A 19861-nucleotide genomic window follows, 5' to 3' on the forward strand; every position below is an offset into this window, starting at 1 on the left:
AGGGAGGGCTGGCAGGAGGGAGGGAGGGAGCTGGTGGAGAGGGGCCACCCAGAGAGGCGCGGGTCTCCGGAGGAGAGGGGAGCCGGCGACACTTACCGGGGACCCCCGCTGGCCCTGCGCGGGGCGGGAGCCCAGCCGACGGCCCCGGGGCGGGCGGTGGCCCTGCCCAGCTTGGTCCCGCGTGGGGCGGCGACCGCGGCTTCGGGGACCCGCCGGCGGCGCGCGGGGCGCGGGTGGAAAGGGAACGCTGCTGCGGGTGTGGACCCGTCGCCGCCACCACAGCCCCGGGGTGCGTCTCCTGCCCTGCAAGCGCCCTGCTGGCCGTGGGAAGGAGGAGTCCGCGGGCCCCAGACCCCCGTGGCGCCCGGAACCCCCAGCCCGGGTTACCTTGGCCTCGCGCCCCTGGGGCAGCCTCGTCGCGCGTCGCCCCCTCTCGGAGACGGGACCCTGACTTGGGGGGTGGGAGGGGGGATTCCTTCCCGTTGACGTCCTCTTCCAAAATGCAAAAAGATCAGTGACTTTGACAGGTAGATGAGGGGGAGGGAGAGGGGTGGGAGGAGAGGAAGCGAGGACGAGAAAGGTGCCTCTCCCTCCAAAAACACAGTGGGATTAGGAGCCGGATCGCCGCCTTCCCGGGGCTCGCCAGCGTCTCTGCTCGCAGCCTCCCCGCGCCACCGCCGCGGCCACTTCTCGCCTTAAACTTTTACTGTGGTTTCGTCGTCTTCTTCTTCTTCCCCTCTTTCTCTTCTCTATTTCTATTCCTTTCTTTCTTTTCTTTTAAGCCGCAGAGGGATTTTTTTTTCTTTTTTCTTTTTTTTTTTGCCCCCGGATCCCAGGGGATCAGAACCAGCAGCCGGGCGGTTCTATCCCGCTTGGCACCGCTTTCATTTTATTTCAGATGGAGACGTTGGGTCTTTCTCTCTCTCCCCTTTTTTTGTCAGAAGCGACATAAATCAAGACGATTCAGCCTTGGCGCCAAGAAGATCCGTTCGAAGCGATTTCGCCCTGGTTTTCCTCGCGCATTCCTCCACTCAAGTCAGAAATGTCACTGCACATAGCGTTGATGGTTGCGAGACGCGACGCACCCAAAGTCCGTTTGATGAAATATACATGGCCCCGAGATGCCTCTGGATTGCGGCTCGCGGCTTCCCAGCCCCCGCCCGCGGCGCCCGGCCGGGACCCTGCTCCCAGCCCGCAGCCAGCTCTCGACAAACTTAGGGGCGCGGACGAATTAAGAGAGTGAGCGCCAGGGGCCGGCAAGACGACGAGCAACGAAACAGCCCCGGGAAGCCGCAGCCCTCAGAGGGGTGGCGTGTTCTTCTCACTTAAAAAGCAGATCGTCTGCAACTGCCAGCGAGTGGAAGGATTGCAAAAAACCTTATACTACCTCGAGACCTGGGCGCTCCGAGCGGTCCTAACTCCGTCCCGCTCGCTGCTTTCACGGCTGCTGCTCTGGCCACCGCCGCCACCGCTGCCATCGCGCAGGGTCCTCGGTGTGCTGGGACAACAAGGCCGCCCTCGCCCTTCTCTCCCACCTCTGTTGGTCCACAGAAACGCGCTTGCTACTGGCTCCCCCTCTACCCTTTACTTCTGCACCTTCCCCTCGCTCCTGCCTCTCCTCCCTTCCTACTTTCGAAAGTTGAAGTTCAAGGAGGAGCTCTTCATCCCAGGCACCCTTGGGCATCCTTGGAGCCACCTGGCCCCAAGGCTTACTTCCTCACTAACGTGTCCCAGGCTCTCCTACGACTCCCCTTAGCTATTTGCTAATGTGAAAGGCAAACCAATCCGACTTACACAGGCAGGGAGAGATTTTTAATTAGAAGAAAAAGGACGTTGCAATGGGGAAAACAGTGATCTCACAAAAGCCCAACCATCTCAATGACAGACAGCCCCGAAGCCAGGCGTTTCCTATACAGAAAAGGGAATGTAAGAAAGTGGGCATGCAAGGGCGGGTAAGCTGGTATCTTGACTATCACGTGATTTGATTTGACAAGCAACCTGTCTCTGGTTCAAGGATTTGAGGGAGGAACTGACAAGAGGGTGCTTGCTCAGGCTGGTGAGGGTAGCAGAAAATGCTCCATGTTAGGGAAACTGGAGTAGAGAGGTTCACTCGGTGTAAAACAAAAGGTCAGAAAGGGCTACCTGTGAGCCTCAGGTTACTAGCTAAACCCTCTACAGTGAAGGCAGCTAAGAGAGCTAAGAGAGGTAGGGACATCTTTCCGTAGTGGCTGGGACTGGTGTTGGCAGAGAGGGTGTGTGGCCAGAGGGCTACTAAATTGAGGCCTGGAAAAGAAGGAGGCTGGGATACCAAACACAAAAATCTGTCCAGCACCATGGCCTCCCCTCAGCAGGGGAAGAGACAGTTCCTCTTGTCTGTTCCTCTCAGGGCTGTTTCTCCTCTCTGTTCCTTTCTCTTTGTTCGCTGACCCTGCAATTTCAAGAAAAGAGGCTCAGCCTTGGGGGATGAAGCTCCTGGCAAGCCTGTGGCCATTGCTAGCTCTGTCTCTAGCCTGTCTCCTCCAGGTTCAAAGCACATTGATGCTGTAGAAATACTGCCCTGCCACCAACCAACCCTCCCTCTCAGCCCCAGAACCCTGTCTTTTCTTGAGGTGCCTCTGTCAGCAAGACTGATACAATGTCCACAGTGGCCTTCTCACTTCTTACTGACCACTGGCCTGGGCTCTAGACCACTGACAGTTATGAGCCTTTCTTCTCCCCACTGCCCTTTCTAATCCGTTTGTGAGTTTTAAGTTTCATCATCACCTGATGCTTTTAGGTGTTTCTCCAGTAAAAAGAAAGCAGATTATACACAATTAAGAGAATTTCTTCCCAAGATATTTTGGGATCTTTGAAACCTTAGTCCCTACAACTAACCCCTCCCCTCATTCTCTCATTCCCAGCAATCCCAGTTCTTTTGGGAAGTCTTTTGTGAGTTGTAGGCATCTCACTGCTCCTTGAAGGAGATAGCAGCCCCACGTGGATCTGCTGGAGAGATGAGACTATTTTCATGTCTTCTACGGAAGCAGTAGATCTTCCAAAGCTGAGTTTTCTCTCAACCATATGCCTGACCCTTGCAGGGACTCAGAAAACAACTCATCGAACACGCTGGTGACCACCTCAGACTCCTCAGAGGCTTTTCAGTACCTAAGATGGCTCTCCTCCCATCCTCCAATGGGGTAGAAGTGGGGAAAGTTTTGGTTCTCAGCAGTGGTGGTATTTTGTTTTGATCTTCCAAAGCAGAACTTATGGTGGATGAGACAAGCCCAAATTGATACGAACTAATACCGGCATGCATTAAACTTGCTTTGCTGAATATATCTTTTCATATTTGTATGTGCTAAGAAGCCAATCAGAAACTTACTTTAGCTATTTCATTGACATCATGGGAAATAACATAGGACATACTTTATTTTTTGCCTTTAGCAAATGCACACACATATCTATATATTTAGCTTTCTTTGGACAGAATGATTTTTCTGTTTTTATTTAACCTTTCAACTCTACTTTTTCTCTCTTCCTTTAGAGGTGAATAGCTTGATCTTTCAGCTGTCTGGCTTCGGCTCTCTGGCTGGTTTCCATGCACCCCTCATTCTTCTTCAATTTAGATATCCATTTATTTGTAATCCTGTTAGATCTTTGACTGTTGCTCATTTTTCTAGGTTCTTAGCTTCCTAAAATCACTTTAAAGAGTTGGCAGGGCTGTGTGAATACTTGTAACTCCAGTGTGCCAAACTGCTAGTGACAGCAGATTTGCAACGTACCTGGTCCAAGGAGAAACAAGTCTTTTTATAGTTACCACATAGTACCAGATATAAAGTGGGTATAAGATAAATGTTTACTGCTGGTGTGAATAAATTTTGTCCATTCTTGAGTTCTACTGAACTCAGTCGGGTAATTAGAACTAACCCCCACCTATTAAATTAATACTCAGTTTTAAAAATATCCAAATCAGGGGTGTCAGGAATTTCTGTTGTCTGTAAAAGAAATTCCACACTATTAGTAGCTCAATTAATAATAATAATGATAATAATAATAATAATAATAATAATAATTTTAAAAAGTTTTGAGGACAAAAGAACTTGGAGTGCCAGACAGTTGAGTTCTAGTTAGAGACCCCTTGTATGTTGCAGAAACCTAAATCGTTGAATTGTTGTATGGTGGGAGGAAGGCTGGTGAGATCTAGAATCACTTTAATAAATGAACCCTCGTGACCTAGTTACCTTCTCAAAGCTCCAACTCCAAATATCATCACATTATCAAGGTGGGGATTAGAATTTAAGCATAGTATGGGAGTGGAGTGGAGAGAAAAATTTAGTTGGTAACTAGGGGCAAAATCTATTTGAATAATTATATACCTTGAAAATTATATATTACGTCATAGGCATTAACTACCATTGCTGCTTGTGTCCAGTAAATATATCTGCCCAGAAGTTATCAAGCCTTCATCTCCTTCTGCTTCCCGCTGTGTTTCATGCCTTCTCTTGGGCATGTTTTGTTACAGAGACAATTAGCAGTCTCATTTCGACATGTTTCGAGGTTCTTGTACCTGAAGCTTTAAATGCTTAAAATATTTTGACATGTAAACCTCCAGCAAGCTCTAAACACCTGACCCGGGCTCTATCATTAGGGTACGCTTGCATTCTCCTGCTGTTATATTACTGATGTACCCAGAAAACTTTGTTTTTAAAGCTTTCAGTTTAGAAAACAGTCTCATTTTGTTTCTCTCCGGGCTGGTGACAGACCAAAAGAAGTATTATATAATATAAAACAAAGTTCACACACTCACAAAGACTAAGCTAATGGTATAAGCCATTGGTGGTTAATGGCTTTTGCAAGGAACATGACCTGAGCAAGCATGTGCTTTTTAATACATGGCACGGCACACAAAAGTTTGGAAATAATAAATGTTGTAATTTCAAAAAAAATTAGCATTATATTTCTTTTAAGAGAAAGCACACAAACTACAAAAGATAGGTGTCAGTCAAATATTTTATCAATCATTTCTATTCTAATCAGAGGACACTAGAAATATTTTTAAAGTGTTAATTATTTTTGTTTACTCTTTCTGATCCATAAGAAGCCTGTAGCAATAATTTCCTAATTAATATATGATACTAGACATTTTAATCCAACCGGTTAATTTGTTGAAACCAGGACATACAGAGATTCCACTTCCTGCTTCTTCTTCATTTCTTCTTTGCTCACTCCATTTCCTTTGTTCTTTCTGTACTCAATTGTTTCAACAGTTCACTTTTCTTCTAAGTATATGAGCCAAACACAGTACCAGCAAATTTGGATTATGCTGTAATCTGTATAACCTAAGTAAGATTGTAAGAGCTATTTCATTATGTTTAGCTTTCCTGCCAAAGGCCATTAACCTCTTTCTTAAAAATATGTGATCACATCATTAATTTGGTATATTGGCTGATAACCTTCACTATCACAATTCAGAATCTTTACTCTACAACCACATCAACAATAATAAAAACAACAGAAAAGCGGCTTTATAAAATTGAAAAGGAAAATTCATGGGTGATGGCTAAATAACTTCCTTCGTTCACTTTGGAGATCTTTCCATCCACCCCCTCCTCATCGTCAGCCACTCTATTCAGTGAACATTGGTGGAACTCACAGTCACTATTGGTTTATCTTTTAGTAAAGTTGTGGTTAATCTTAAACAGCTGTGTAAACAAATCACCACACAGAGACTGGGATTTAGTTAATTAACCTAGAGCACAATGCTGGGCAATAGTTATTCCATCCTAAACCTCCAAGCCCACATAGTTTCCTTCCATTCAGATTTCACCCATTATACTTGCTTTTAGTGATATCTTAGGTCCGGTTGATTCTCCATGTCATCCCAAGACCTCTTCTCCAGCCTCTGCTCTCCCAGCTTCTGCCCTCCTCTGCCTCCCACTCTTCCCTCTCGTCTGGCTCCTCCCCTCTTTCTCCTACTCCTTCCTCTCCATTGCTCAACATTGTGGCTGGTTGTTTTATTTTGACATGTTTACACAAAGCTGAGAGAGGTGATGCTTAGAAAAAGTATCAAAATGCAATGTCCGGATTGAAACCAGAGAGTGTGGGAGAGAAATCAGCACTTGAATGAACAAGGGTAAGGTGTATACATTAAAAGAACATTATACCCACAAAGCTACCATGTAAATATAGAACAGAATGCAATTATGGACCAGCTATACTTCAGCAAACCACAGCAGTGAGTGTCCACAATATAAACTGGGAGTAAGCAGGTGCAGAGAAGAAAGCTGAGGTCCCAGGGCACCACCAGATTTGTGGTGTACTTCATCCAGAGATGTGTTCCTTCTTTTCTTGATTTCTCATTTCTGGGTTTAGTTTGAGGTTTACCATTTTCCAGTCATCACTGCCATTGCTTTTGGAGCATCTCCACTGCTCCATCCTTCAACCTGAATGGAAGCAGTGGGTGGGAGCTGGCTGCTGGCTTCTGGTGAGTAAGGCCAATTCATGCCAAGTGGCCTTTACGTCCCACTGGGCTGCCTTCTCTTTCTTCAATGAGGTTCCCACTGCCGAGAAAATTACTAAGTCTCTTAAGTCCGGCCTCCATTTATAAGGCAAAGCAATGAAAGCAGAGGCATTATGAAGCCTTCTTACTTTAATAAGCCAGCAAGACACCCAATTGTCAGTTCTCTGAACTCTGAAGTCCCACAGAAAATAACATAATGGCCGGATTCCTATGATCTCACAGAATTTATTTCCTGTTCTCTTTCCCTGTTCTTATTCTTCTTCCTCAAAGATGAATTTCACGTCTACTCTGTACAAGACTGCACTGGAAATAAGATTACTATGGTGGTCTCTTGTGTGGCTTACAACATGTTTAGGAAAACAAACTTGTGAATAGACAACAGCATATTGCCACAGGAACTGACTAAGAAGCCCACAAGAAACAAAGGAGCTCTAAAGGGAAAGAGACATGATCTTCCTTGAGGATCCAGGACAAAGCTGGCAAGACAGACTGGATGGTTCATACAGCATACCTCAAATGAAAAATAGTTACCCATCAAACACACAGGCTTCATTCTGGCCAAGCACTGGGGAGAGAGGGAAGTTAGGGATGTAACCTGAAGGAAATATTTGGGGGTATCCAAATAGTTTGTCATGACTGCAGCTTACAGTACATAAAGATGGCCCTTGTGAAGAACACTTGTAACCAGTTAAACAACAAAAATCCACAAGAACTAAAGACAAGGAAAATAGCAAGGAAACAAATTTTCTTAGGCCACTTATAAATATGGATATAAATATGGGCTATAAATATGAACACAATTTTCATTAATTATCTAAAAATGGCAGCATCATAGAGGCTGAGTCTGCAATATAGAAAAAAAAAACAAAAACAAAAACAAAAACTACAACAACGGAAAACACTACCTAGACTGTCAGTTATGGCATAACATCTCTCTGTCTCTCTTTCTCTCTCTCTCTCTCTCACACACATACCTGTATTGAAGCTAGGATCTCTAAAGAACCCTTATGTAAAGAAGTGATAGGAAAAGAAAACTGGATGTTCAAATAAATAGCCAGAAGAATAACCTTTACTCCCAACAGAAAAAGAACAGATTGGCATAAGAACCACTTTAAGACAAGCAGACAGACAGACAGACAGACAAAGAGAAATATTTCAAGAGGAATTTTTCTTCAGAAATTCTGACACTGTACAGGAAAAGTAGAACTAAATGAGAAACTACAAACTCTAGCCTGTTGTAAAACTTTCTCACTGTGTGAATTTACGTACGTCATTTCACTTCTTCCCTTTCTCAGTGATAAAATGAGGGGTTGAGTCCGATGAATCAAAAGCAGGCGACAGGTTTTCTGCCTCAGAAGGACCTTGGTGGCCTGTTACAAACCAGGTGGCCTGACCCATCCCACAGCAAGTGAATTGGCATCCACCAGAGTGACTCCCACTGAATCACGATAAACTTTGGCCATCGCAAGCTTAAACTATGCTTTGCATTTTTGTATCTTGAGTCTTGCTTTGAGGCTGAGATTAATTTAAATGAAAGCTAAGGTAAAAAGAAATCAAGCGTTCATATTCTTGGATAATGGACAGAATCTCTGATTTTAAAAGTTGTCTATGAATTTCTATATATTAGAATTAAGTGGGATATAAGTTTGATTCCCTGAAAAATTAGTTAGAATATAGGCCAAGGACTTTGAGATCATATTTTTAAGGGAGAAAGAAATCAGGCATTTGCCATATAATACGGTTAATTTGTAACTATACTCACTGAAGCCCAGTTTCTAGAATATATGTATTAGCTATAAGCTGCCATAATCTCTCCTAGAAATTTATTCCTAGACTGGCAAATACCAGCTCCCTAAAAACTACCATAAGATCCAGTCAGGAGGTGTTAGAAGGCTTTTGAACATTTCATTCTGGGTGAGTTTTTCAAAAGCAGGCAGGGATTACCAGACTTTCTTTACCAGCAGTAAATAGTACATGTATGTAAAATGCCCTTGTCGATCACTGCTCTCTGACTTCCACACAGGTGAGAGCCTCCAAAGCATTTCAGGATAAAACATCAGTAAACTATGCAGAAGCATGCGTGAATTGAATATGTCATGCATACATTTATGAATATGTTTTAATTTTTGAAGGTATTGTAAAATGTATAACCCACAGGCAAGTGTCAAAGATCAGAGTTCAAGCTCTTGGTGCCAGGCTTCACAGATATACTGCCTTAGTTAACTGGCTTAACCTTTCTCAGCCCCATTTTCTCAGCTGCGAAACAGAACTAATGGGAATAAAGTGGAGAATCCTGTGGGACTGTTGTGAGGATTAAATGTGATGTTCGGTTAAAAAAAAGAAAAAGGATGTTTTTGCTATGGTTTATTTGACACGTTAAGCTATCAACCTTCCATTAATGCTGACACTTATTAATTTTCTTAACAAACATTTTAGGTCATCTATTATGTAAACTTTGTATCAAGAACTCTAAAAATATATTCAGAAATACCAGCTATAATTTCTCTACCAAAGAACTCATATTTTACTGGAGTACTCTATAACTGCATCACACTGTGTAAGCATGAAACACATTGAACACAAACACTGTTTGTGTTCTAAGGTGGAGATTATTTCCCCAATGCATGCGAGACAAGAAATTAGCTGTTCTAGGGCTGGAAGGTAAATCATCAAGGGAGTTCATCAGGAAGCAGGGCAAATTCAGAGAAACTGGCGATGGAAATCTGTTCTCAGGAGATGGTAGGCAAACTTCAGAGTGTTTGCAATGAACTGTGTTATAGTATGTGGGGCATAAATTTGAAAACTTAAAATAAGCATATAGAAGCATGTTCCTTGGATTTCCCAATGAAGAGTTGGAAAAGTATCCAGAAGATAGGAGAGCAAATAAAGTTCCAAGTGAAATTCCCATGGTTCCTGTTACAGCTGAGGATACTGGGGTGATAAAGGCTAAGCTGGTTAACGAAGGCTGTAAACACCTGTGAAAGGCCTTGTGCCAAGAACTTGAATTCTGGTCTTTGACACCTACTGTTTCATTAGATAACATTTCACAATAGCTTTGAGTTAAACACATGGAAATATATTTATAAATGTGCACATAAAATAAATTATCACAAATTACATGATTCATCTTTTAAATTTATTTCTAATTTATAATATTCATAAAGAGATAAACTAAAGAAACATTAGATGCAAGGATAGTTTTCGTAAAAATCGCTTACATAAAAATAATTTTAAGCTAAATATTTCTCTGTTTATTTGTTTGTTTGTTTTTGAGACAAGGTTTTTCTGTGTAATAGAGTCTCAGCTATTCTGAACTCACTTTGCAGACCAGGCTGGCCTCAAACTCACAGAAATCCACCTGCTTCTGCCTCCCTAGTGCTGGAATTGAAGGCCTGTACCATGAAGCCTGGATTTTTTAGTTTTTTTGTTTGTTTTTGTTTGTTTGTTTGTGTGTTTGAGACAAGGTTTCTCTGCTTAGCCCTGGCTGTCTTGGAACTTGCTCTATGAACCAAGCTGACCTCTAATGCAGAGATCTTCCTGCCTCTGCTTCCCCAATACTAGGATTAAAGGCATGTAGCACCACCCCCTGGCTAAATATTCCTTTTAAATTAGGTAACAATAAAACAGTCTCATGAAAGCTCTAATAATTTCACTTTTATTCATCTGTTCAAAATACAAAAGCTATCATTCACTTAATCAAATGTGAATTGACTGCATCATACATGAGCTGTTCTAGGAAGCTGACATTTACATAGGAGTAAGGCGGAGTCAGCTAGGGAAGCTCAGACCCCAGGTGGGAAGCAAAGGATGGAAACAACAAACATAACAAACACATGATCTGTTATATTCCCAAAAGAAATACACATGTAAGTGAGAAAAACAGGACAGGATAGAGGGATTTGGAGTCATCTATTTAGAGTTGACTGCAAAATGAAAAGAGTGTTCAGTGTGGACACCAAGGAGAGGAAGGCACTGGACAACGGCTTACGGCAGAAAGACAGCTGGGGCCCGTGCAGGGAGAAAGGGTAAATGCTCTGGACAGTGGAAACAGAAAATGCAACAGTTCACCTATGACTCACCGGGAGAAGAAGTCAGTGTGGACAGAGACGAAGTAACTTGTGCTAAAAATTGATGGAAATGTATAGAAGAGACACTTCTCAGATTCATGCTCACGAAATTCTTCTAGATGTAACCAAAGGCTTGTGTTCATATCGCATGACCATATACATTTCTGAAAGAGTTAAACACACACATACATACACGTGTGCATACAGGAACATACATAAGTGCAAAGCATGCATTTTTTTCTTGTGATGTTAGCTAGTATTATTGTACTTATTAAGATCATTAACAGTAGCTGGAGATTTCGGGGTTTTTTTTTTGTAATTTTCTGGTTTTTTTTCTCCTTTTACAGTTTTTTAATTTGTTTTACCATCATTAATCATAATTGATTGTTAAGCCACTTGTAAGATGCACATAAAATATGACTCCTACCAGGAAAGCTGCAGAAATGAGATTGAGTTGGGAATAAAGCTTAAAATGTGCACCACAATGTATATCACACCAACTTTTCCCAAGCTTACTAGTGGATAATAAAAAAGAATGATCATGTAAGCTAATTGATAACAACTATCTAGAGAGAGAGAGAGAAATATCTTGTGAATTCCTAAGTTACATTCTCAGAGGGAAGTTCAAAGATTGAGTAAAGCTTAAAATTTAAAGTTTAAAATAGTGAATGCCTGTGAACATGTTATTTCACAGGAACACATCAGGCAAACCAATAATCGTCTTCTTGATTATGGGCATATCACTTTGTAGTGTAAAAAACCATGTGGCGCATATATGACCCTATGAATACATTAAATATTTCACAAACATTACATTTAATATTAGAATTGACATTTGCCACATACTATTTTTAAAGAAGCATCACTGAATCTCTCCCTCTCTCTGACTCTGTCTCTGTCTCTTTGATTGGCAATCTTGGAGCTGAAAAGATGCCTCCATAGTTAAGAGCTCCAGAGAACCAGGGTTCAGTTCCAACCCCCCCCCCCCCCCGCTGTGGCTAAGATCTGACTCTATACCAGTTCCAGAGGATCTGCTGGCTTCTTCTGGCCTCCACTAACACTGCATGTACAAGGTCCTCAGACATACATGCAGATGAAACACTCATACACATAAATAAAATGTAAACAAAACTTTTTTAATGGCGGTCTTTTTAAAAAATTATTTATTTTTAAATTATAGTTTATTCACTTTGTATTCCAGCTGTAGCCCTCTCTCTTATCCCCTCCCAACCTCACCCTCTCTCCCTCATTCTCCTATGCCCCTCTCCAAACCCACTGATAGAGGAGGTCTTCATCCCCTTCCTTCTGACCCTAGCCTATCAGGTCTCATCAGGACTGTCTTGCATTTTCTTCCTCTGTGGACTGGTAAGGCTGCTCTCCCCTCAGGGGGGAGGTGATTAAAAAGATAGCCACTGAGTTCATGTCAGAGACAGTCCTAAGGAATCGATCATTGCAGTTTTTCAGTTGTAACAGCTTCTTGAAAGGTGGAGGCTGATGTCACAGCTCTTTTGCAATGATGCATGGGGGTCATGTAGGTGCTCTGGCTTTGTCTTGCTTTATAACATTTTTTATTTGGGGTGCATGCCAGGAATATGTCCTGCTCAGTAGCAAATGAGTATGTCTCATAAAACTTATAAAATTTTTACAATTTGAAATAGTTTCTGACAGAGTGACTTTCAACTTGTTCTATTAAGATCCAGATTCTAGGGGCTACATCTGTGCAGGGGTTCTATGTTATCTCTATGCATGGTCCTTGGTTGGAGTATCAGTCTCAGAAAAGACCCCTGTGCCCAGATTTTTCTATCTCCCCCTTCTTTGATAAGATAACCTGCACTCTGCCCAAAGTTTGGCTATAATGAAACCTATAGGCTAGGGTCAGATGGAAGAGGAGGAGGACCTCCCCTATCAGTGGACTGGGGGAGGGGCATGGGAGAAAAAGAAGGAGGGAGGATTGGGAGGGATGGATGGAGGAGGCTACAGCTGGGATACAAAATGAATAAATTTTTTATAAAAAAAACTTTAAAAAAATAGACATGTGAAAAAATAAATCCAGATCTCGAAGTACATTCTGCCTCTGTCATTTGTGTCCCCATCACTTGTTCTTTTCTGTTCTACCAAAAGAATTTTAAATGAGAACGTTTCGCACCCCTTTAAAAAAGTGCATGTAGATCTTCCAGCAAATATCCTTAAAGGAAAGAATCTGCTTTCCTCATCTCTGGTCTCCTTCCCACTAAATACAGACATGACATCAGGTGGAAGAATGACCATCTTGAGTTATTTTGGAAGCCAGATGTGGAAGCTTGTAAAATAAACGATAAGCCACCCTGTCTTCCCGGTGTAAAAGGTCGCCACTTCAGCCCAGAGCTGCTCTGCTTATATGGTTATATTAAGCTGTTTGAGGTCTTGTTGTAGTTGGACAATTGTAGCATAAATGATACAACTTCTCCAACATCCAAGTTTGAATAAATCACTGTCAGTGAAACCCATCACCTCTCACCTAAATCATCACATCATGTCTCCACTACTGACAGAGAAAAACGATGACAATTTGGGAGCTGGGAGCTGATTCAGTAGTTAGCGAACTGGAGTACTGGAGTTTGGACTGGAGTTTGGAGTGTAACTGAGTACTCAGATGACAGAGACAGGGGTTCCCTAGAGCAGGCCGACAGGCCAGACTAGCTCAACAGTGAGCCCCGGTTTCAAGAGAGAGATGCTGCCTCAACTTAGTCCAGAGTAAGTAGACTCCAAAGGCAGCCCTGGGCCCTCACTCACATGTACGCACCAACAGTAGCAAAGCAACAGTAGCAAAGTAGCAACACCCACATGGGTGTGCACACCCATGTGGACATCCCACAAACATACGAAGAAAATAAAAAGAAATAATTACTCTCAAAATTATGGACTGATTTCGGTGTTTGAACCTCCCAATACACAGTGCAGTACCATGTATTGTTTTTACTCTCCGGAGTCTCTTAAATTAATTTCTTTTCACCTAGTTCTTATTCCTTAATAAAGTTATATGATAATGAGATGAAAAGCTAATAGGAGCTTTTTGTAGTGCATTCATTCTAGATTTTGTATTCTGAGTTTAAGAAACTGATTAAAGGGGTAGTTTAGTCAGTAATGTGCTTGTGAGGCCAGCATGAGGGCCTAAGTTCAACTGTTCTTCCAGAACTCAAAAAGCCAAATATGGTGACATAACTTTTATCCGAGGTCTGGAAGGTCAGAGACGGGAGATTTCCTGAGGCTTGGGGTCCAGCCAGCCCAGACTCCTTTCCAAGCTCCAGGACAAAACAAAGACATGAGCTGGGTTACACCTAAGTCAGGGTACTCAAGGTTGACCTCTGACCTCCATGTGCACACTGCACGATCACCTGTACCTGCATGCGCTGGTGCCCACATCAGTATGCAAACATTAGCGCACATAAAAGTATTCATCTGTGAATACTAATGAGCTTCTGTCACCATTTTCACTTCCCCTTTGCCCACAGACAGCTTCTCATTGAAGTTATACCTGCGTGGTGGATTGTAGAATACAGCCGTACAGCATGTCTCTAACCACAGAGGCCACTGGCAATGACCAGGTTTCTGTCACTCTACTTTCTTATACCACGGGCTTCATTTGAGCAGATTCATGTAGCTTATGTTAAAGGGAGGGATTCTGGGAAGCTGTGAGTGCAGAGAAATCAGCTAAAATGTAAGCTCTGAGGCCAGATAGGTCTGTTTAAGTCCTGACACGAACACTACCCTAATTCTTCTGGGTTATATCTTTGGCCCTCCTCCACCCATATCTGTGAACTATGGTGACAACATCTATTTCACAAGCCACAGTGCTTCGTTCCTGGTAGGCGCTCAATAAATGATGACTGCTAGCAGCTTCCAGAATATCTTGATGTGAAACCACACGCGCAGGAAGATTTTGACTCCTGCTAGTGAATTGTTGAAACTGAGGATGTTGCCTGGCCTTACTAACAGAGCTGAAGCATTCGCAGACTTTTGAGTTATGCTTAGTTGGTCCTCCATGGAGCCAGCCAATTACATAGCGAGACATATTTAGAAAAAAAAATTGCATATACATTGAGTATATGAGCTGTTTTGATATTATTATCAACTGAACAATACAATATCCTAACTATAACACTATTTACATTTTACTAACAATTATCAGGAGTTGAGAGATAATTTAAAGTATATGAAAGAGTGTTTACAGGGCTTTAAGTAAGTACTATACCATTTTACATAAGGAACTTCACCATCTGAAAATTTAGGTGTGTGTAGGAATATCTAGAACCTGGTTACACAGGTACCTAGAGTCAACGGAACAAAAGGATTCCCAGGGAACAAGGCAACCGTGTTTAGCATTCAGAGCAAGGGCTGTCTTCTGTTCTCTGTCCCTTATCTCTGCCCAGTTGAATCACCTCTCAGTTGAATCTGGAAGAAGCCTCCTTAGCCGCTTGGGCTTCTGTGGCAAGAATGCCTTTGAGTTAGTTGGTATAGTGGTGCAAGTCTGTAATCCTGGGCCATGGGAGGCAGAAACAGGAGAATTCCTGCAGGTTCCACACCAGCTTGGACTACACAGTTCCAGATTAGCTAGGAATACATAATGAGATCCTCACAAACAAACCAACCAAACAGCAACAAAAAATGCAGAGACTAGGGGGTTGGGACCTTTGAGTTAGAAAAGCCACAGCTCAGCCCATTTAGCTTAAGTGGGAATCAAAAGCCTCTGTGATCCTTTCCATTCCTGGTTAGAGGTACAGACAGGGAAAAGAAACACTATGCTGAGGGCGCCTATGTACCCTGCCACAACCATACAGTAGTGGCATTATGTAATACCAATGTTACAGTGTCATCTTTGACAAAACAAGGCTTTCCCACACTGTCACTTGCCCTGCCCCGCCCTGCCCTGCCTTGCCTGCCTATGCTGAATGATGAAGTCATACCTCACTGAATCTAGCTCTGGCTGTCTGCAAAGCCCTTATGGTTTGAAGAATGCTACCCTTTTGACCTGAAGGAGCCTCTTTCTTCCTTCTGCAAAGTGCTCTGGGGTGGCTGTGCTCTAAAGCTCCTCATAATCACAAATCCTATAATTCCACCCTCTTTAAGTGTCCGAGTATAAAACTTACTAAGCTTTTTAAAGGCTTAATAAGCCCTCCGCCCCCCAATGTTCACATTATGTTTGACTCATCATTGTAGGTCCTTTGAAAAGTGGGAGATATACAAAGAGTAAATACATATATAATTTGGCCTAGGAAATGAGGAATTAGGTACTTACCATTTTCTATAAGCATTGTTATTTTTTTTCCAGTAAATGGCTGCTTAAAATCTAAATACTCTTATCGGTTTATTATTATTTTTTTAAAAAATTCTGATTATACAACAGAACACAAATGAAACAATTGAGAATGCACGCTGTGTTGAAAGAAGAAAGAGATTCAACAAGCACAATTGAGCCCCACAGGAGATACAGTTACAGACGCGCCAACACTGAAGGAGCCTTGAGTACAAAAGATTATTAACTTAACTTCACTTTAGTCTTCCTGGGCTGGCTAGGCAATCAACACAGCAATATCTAACAGTTCTCGTCCTTCATTTCTAACACACATTTTAAGTTCAAAGACATGAGTCTCACACTGATGTGGGTGGGGAGGGGAGAGAGAGAAAGAGAGAGAGAGAGAGAGATTACCTTGCTTTCTTTAGTGCTATAGTTAACTACTTTGTCAGTTCATGCAGACTTCATATGATTGTGCTGAGGTTCACCTAGAGTAGCCTTCAAATGTCAAACTCTCCTATCAAGTCAGCAGACACATAATCAGAAAGCCTCCTTCTGGATGACCAAGAAATGTTGCACTTGGTTGGGATTTATTATTTCTATTCGTTGCTCTTTGTGTATGTATTTGAACAATAAGAAGAAGCTAGGTGCCTTTCTTTCTTTCTTTTTTTTTATTATCACCAGGTCTGGACTTTTGTAAAACATGTTAAAATTTTCATTTTGCTTTCTCTGCTAGCATAACAATGTTAGAAGTGGCTGGGAATTACACATCCAAAATGATATGCAGAGGATATTTTCTCAATGACTCAATAAGATGTGTAGAAGGAATGGGCTTTTAGATAAAGTGACAGTGGTGCCGAATCCAGCTTTTGAGGCAGATGTTCTGTGAAAGCATAACTTGGTCCATTTTTCCTGCAGCTTCTTAAACAGTACTATTTACGATCTATTCTAGCTGATTCATTATATAGACCTTTCTCTGCAAATGTAAAATCTACTTTGTGATTCTGTATTTTATTGCCTGCTGGACCTCCATGGCACAATGTAAGGTTTTCATGCACTTGAGGTCCCCAGCTAGTCTCTCCCGTGTTATGAATTTCCAGCAAGAAGATAGGGCTCAACTATCCTTACAAGGGGAATTGTAAGGACCCTACCTCCCTTCCAGATCCTGCTACCAATCAGTTCCACAGCATATTTGGGTGGATTCTTTGTGCAAGGGTATAAACACTGCAGGATGGCTTCCGGGGTCACTTAATTCACTGGCAACCAATTTCAGTCCATCCTAGTTTTCTCCCAAGTTTTTATTTAATTACACATCTTTTAACACCTGAAGGTGAGCGTGGAGAAGGTGCTTTTAAAGGTGTGTGAGGAAACGGAGAGGTAAAAAAGGCAGTGACTTTCCTCCTGCTAATATGTCATTCCTGCTTGCGCTACAGAAAAGTTCCACATACCACTCACTCGGGAGTTTTATAGGTAGTAGGACCTCACACTGCTGCTGGCCTTCTAATATTACTGTTACTGGTTTTATTTTTTTTAATGATGAATTCAAATGGTTACAAAACTGGAAGTTATGGTTATCTTAACAACCACCAGTACCAGCAACACTGAGCCTAGATTTCAGTTATCTTCTGGAAGAAAACCTCATGATTTGGCCCCAGCTCTCCGTTTCTGTCACCACAACCACAAATGGTTATGACTTTCACCAAACCACTGAAATAGCAGTCAGTTCGCTCTCAGAAGTCCAAGCTCCTCCCATTACGACAGGCAGGGTGATCTTATGGGCATACGTAAATGTAGGTGAGGTTTTACTTAACAACCCTTGGGGCTCTGTCTGGCTCTGTATGTGAGAACAGAATCTTTAACATGGTCTGTCAGGAAAGCAATAGCCTGCCACCTGCCTCCCCAGTCAGGCTGACCTCTCACCACTTTGCCTCTTAGCTTACCTAATAGGTAAAGAAAGGAGATAATTGGGGACATTGTGTCACCTGAGCCACTTTCCAAAGAGAAGCCTAATATAGACAATCACAGATATAACTGACTGCTTGGTTCTGATCACACACTACCTGATTCACACTGTCTCTTCTAAATGTATACATTGGCCCCGACTGCTATAAATTGATGGCTTGAGACAGGAAATGTGGTTTTCTAATGCTTTTGTTTTATAAAAGTCACTTAAGCTGCAAGTCCACAAAAGCCCATTATGCTTACAGGGTAGCAGAGCAATTCCATAGAAGCACTATAGCTCCTCATTTGACCAAATAAAAACATGTGACTTAACAATATGTGAAAAAATAATAATAATGGATATCTATTTACTTACTAAGCACCAGGTTTTTAGTCAACATTTGGTGTATCCTACTTCCTGCCGGATTTGTTACGGGATTACTTTTAAAATTCCCACCGTACAAATTAAAATGTGAGTTACATGTTGATTCCAGCAAGAAAAAGAAATTTCAACTGTGGTAAACTGATATCCTAGTTTCTGAAAGGAAAGTCATATTGTCATGCTTCGTACATTTTCTTTAACAAGGGTAGCCTATTCCCCCAAGTTTCTGTAACCAAGAGGAGTTTAGACCGTTTCTCTCTATTTCCTACTTTGAAAAAAAAAAAAAAAAGAATCACATTCTAATTAAAGATTGGATGTTTGGTGTCAGTATTTGAAAATTCTCCCATGATAATATGACAGTTCCAGCTTTAAACTGAGTTATATTTTGTTATATTGCTTGTAGTCATCCCCTGAGAGCCTCCATTCTGCTCCATGAATTCAACACTTTCTGTTAGTGTTTGGATAGCAACAATTAAATAACAAATAAAAGAGCATGTACACGGCCTCAAATTGTAGAGTCCGTGTATGCTGTGATCACGTATGACATGTTTTCTCCAAGTGCACACAAGCGACGATTGTCTGTCACGTGAGGCCTTGTTTCTTCTCCTGCCACATTGGGATTGAGCCTTTTAATGTGTGCCTAAATCTCTGTTTAGTTTCTTTTGTTTTTAAAGGCTTAGGCAGATTCCACATGTTTAAAAAGATCAGAACTCGGGTTATTAATATTTGAACAACTGCAAAAAAAAATTAAGCTAAAATTTCAGACAGCATCGTTGATTCATTTTCATCTATTGCCTTTGTTGTTTCACACCTCAGGGGATATTTGGCTGGGGTCTATTTGAGTTGGAAGAATTATTAAAAAGTGTTTTTATTGTCTACAATGGTTTTCAATATTAGGTCAGCAAATGAAGGGATTTAAATACATGTTTTATTGAAAACATAAAGAATTTTAGATTCGAAGGGATTCTTGAATATAAATGGAAAGCTCTTACAGACGTAAAAAGTTTTGGGCTATGAATTAATATAAGCAAGATGAATAACTGTATATTGTTTATACACTCAGCAGTCTCAGTGTGGACTGTAGCTGGGGAAACATACCGTCTAAATCTTCTGTTCCACCTGTTGTCCTATTTCTTCCTCAACATCATCACCTCCATGCTCTCCTTCAAGTAAATATAATAAAATATGTAAAAATCAGCGCATACTTAAAAACAAAGCTGATACACATGAATATGTGTAAAACATCACAAGAATCTATAATTTAACATAATTTTACTTTTTATTTTATACTGTTTCATTTAATTCGTTCTCTTTCTTTCTTTCTTTCTTTCTTTCTTTCTTTCTTTCTTTCTTTCTTTCTTTCTTTCTTTCTTATTTTGAGACACAGTTTCACTATGCAACCCTGGCTGGTCTGAAACTCACAAAGATCTGTCTGACTCCACCTGCTAAACTGTGGGATTAAAGGCATCTACTACCACAGGTGGCCTAATCTTTACATTTTTTTTCAGTGATCTTAACAGACCAAGATGTTTCAAAATATAAAAAAAAAAAAAAAAAAAAATTAGACAACTAGGATAGTCCAGCTTTGTTGATCAGAACCAGCATGGCGGGCTTCTGTTTGATCTGAGCCTTTAGTTGTGAGACAGTGGCACAATTAGCTATTGGAAGTGCAGATGTTCATTAATCAGGTATGTTCAGAT

General features: G+C 41.6%; 1 protein-coding gene across 7 annotated transcripts in view; it reads right to left on the reverse strand.

The window, feature by feature from the left end:
• Window positions 1–1736, reverse strand: part of Ntng1 (netrin G1) — a 359263-nt gene extending 357527 nt beyond the window's left edge. For all 7 annotated transcript variants that reach the window (XM_055618146.1, XM_055618143.1, XM_055618140.1 and 4 more), the window contains exon 1: window positions 388–1736. The gene's annotated coding sequence lies outside the window, so the exon portion shown is untranslated. The remainder of the gene's footprint in view (window positions 1–387) is intronic.
• Window positions 1737–19861: the final 18125 nt, after the last annotated feature.

The sequence above is a fragment of the Psammomys obesus genome, unplaced genomic scaffold (assembly GCF_907164565.1).
Source record: "Psammomys obesus unplaced genomic scaffold, mPsaObe1.curated_primary_1811, whole genome shotgun sequence".
Taxonomy (NCBI): domain Eukaryota; kingdom Metazoa; phylum Chordata; class Mammalia; order Rodentia; family Muridae; genus Psammomys; species Psammomys obesus.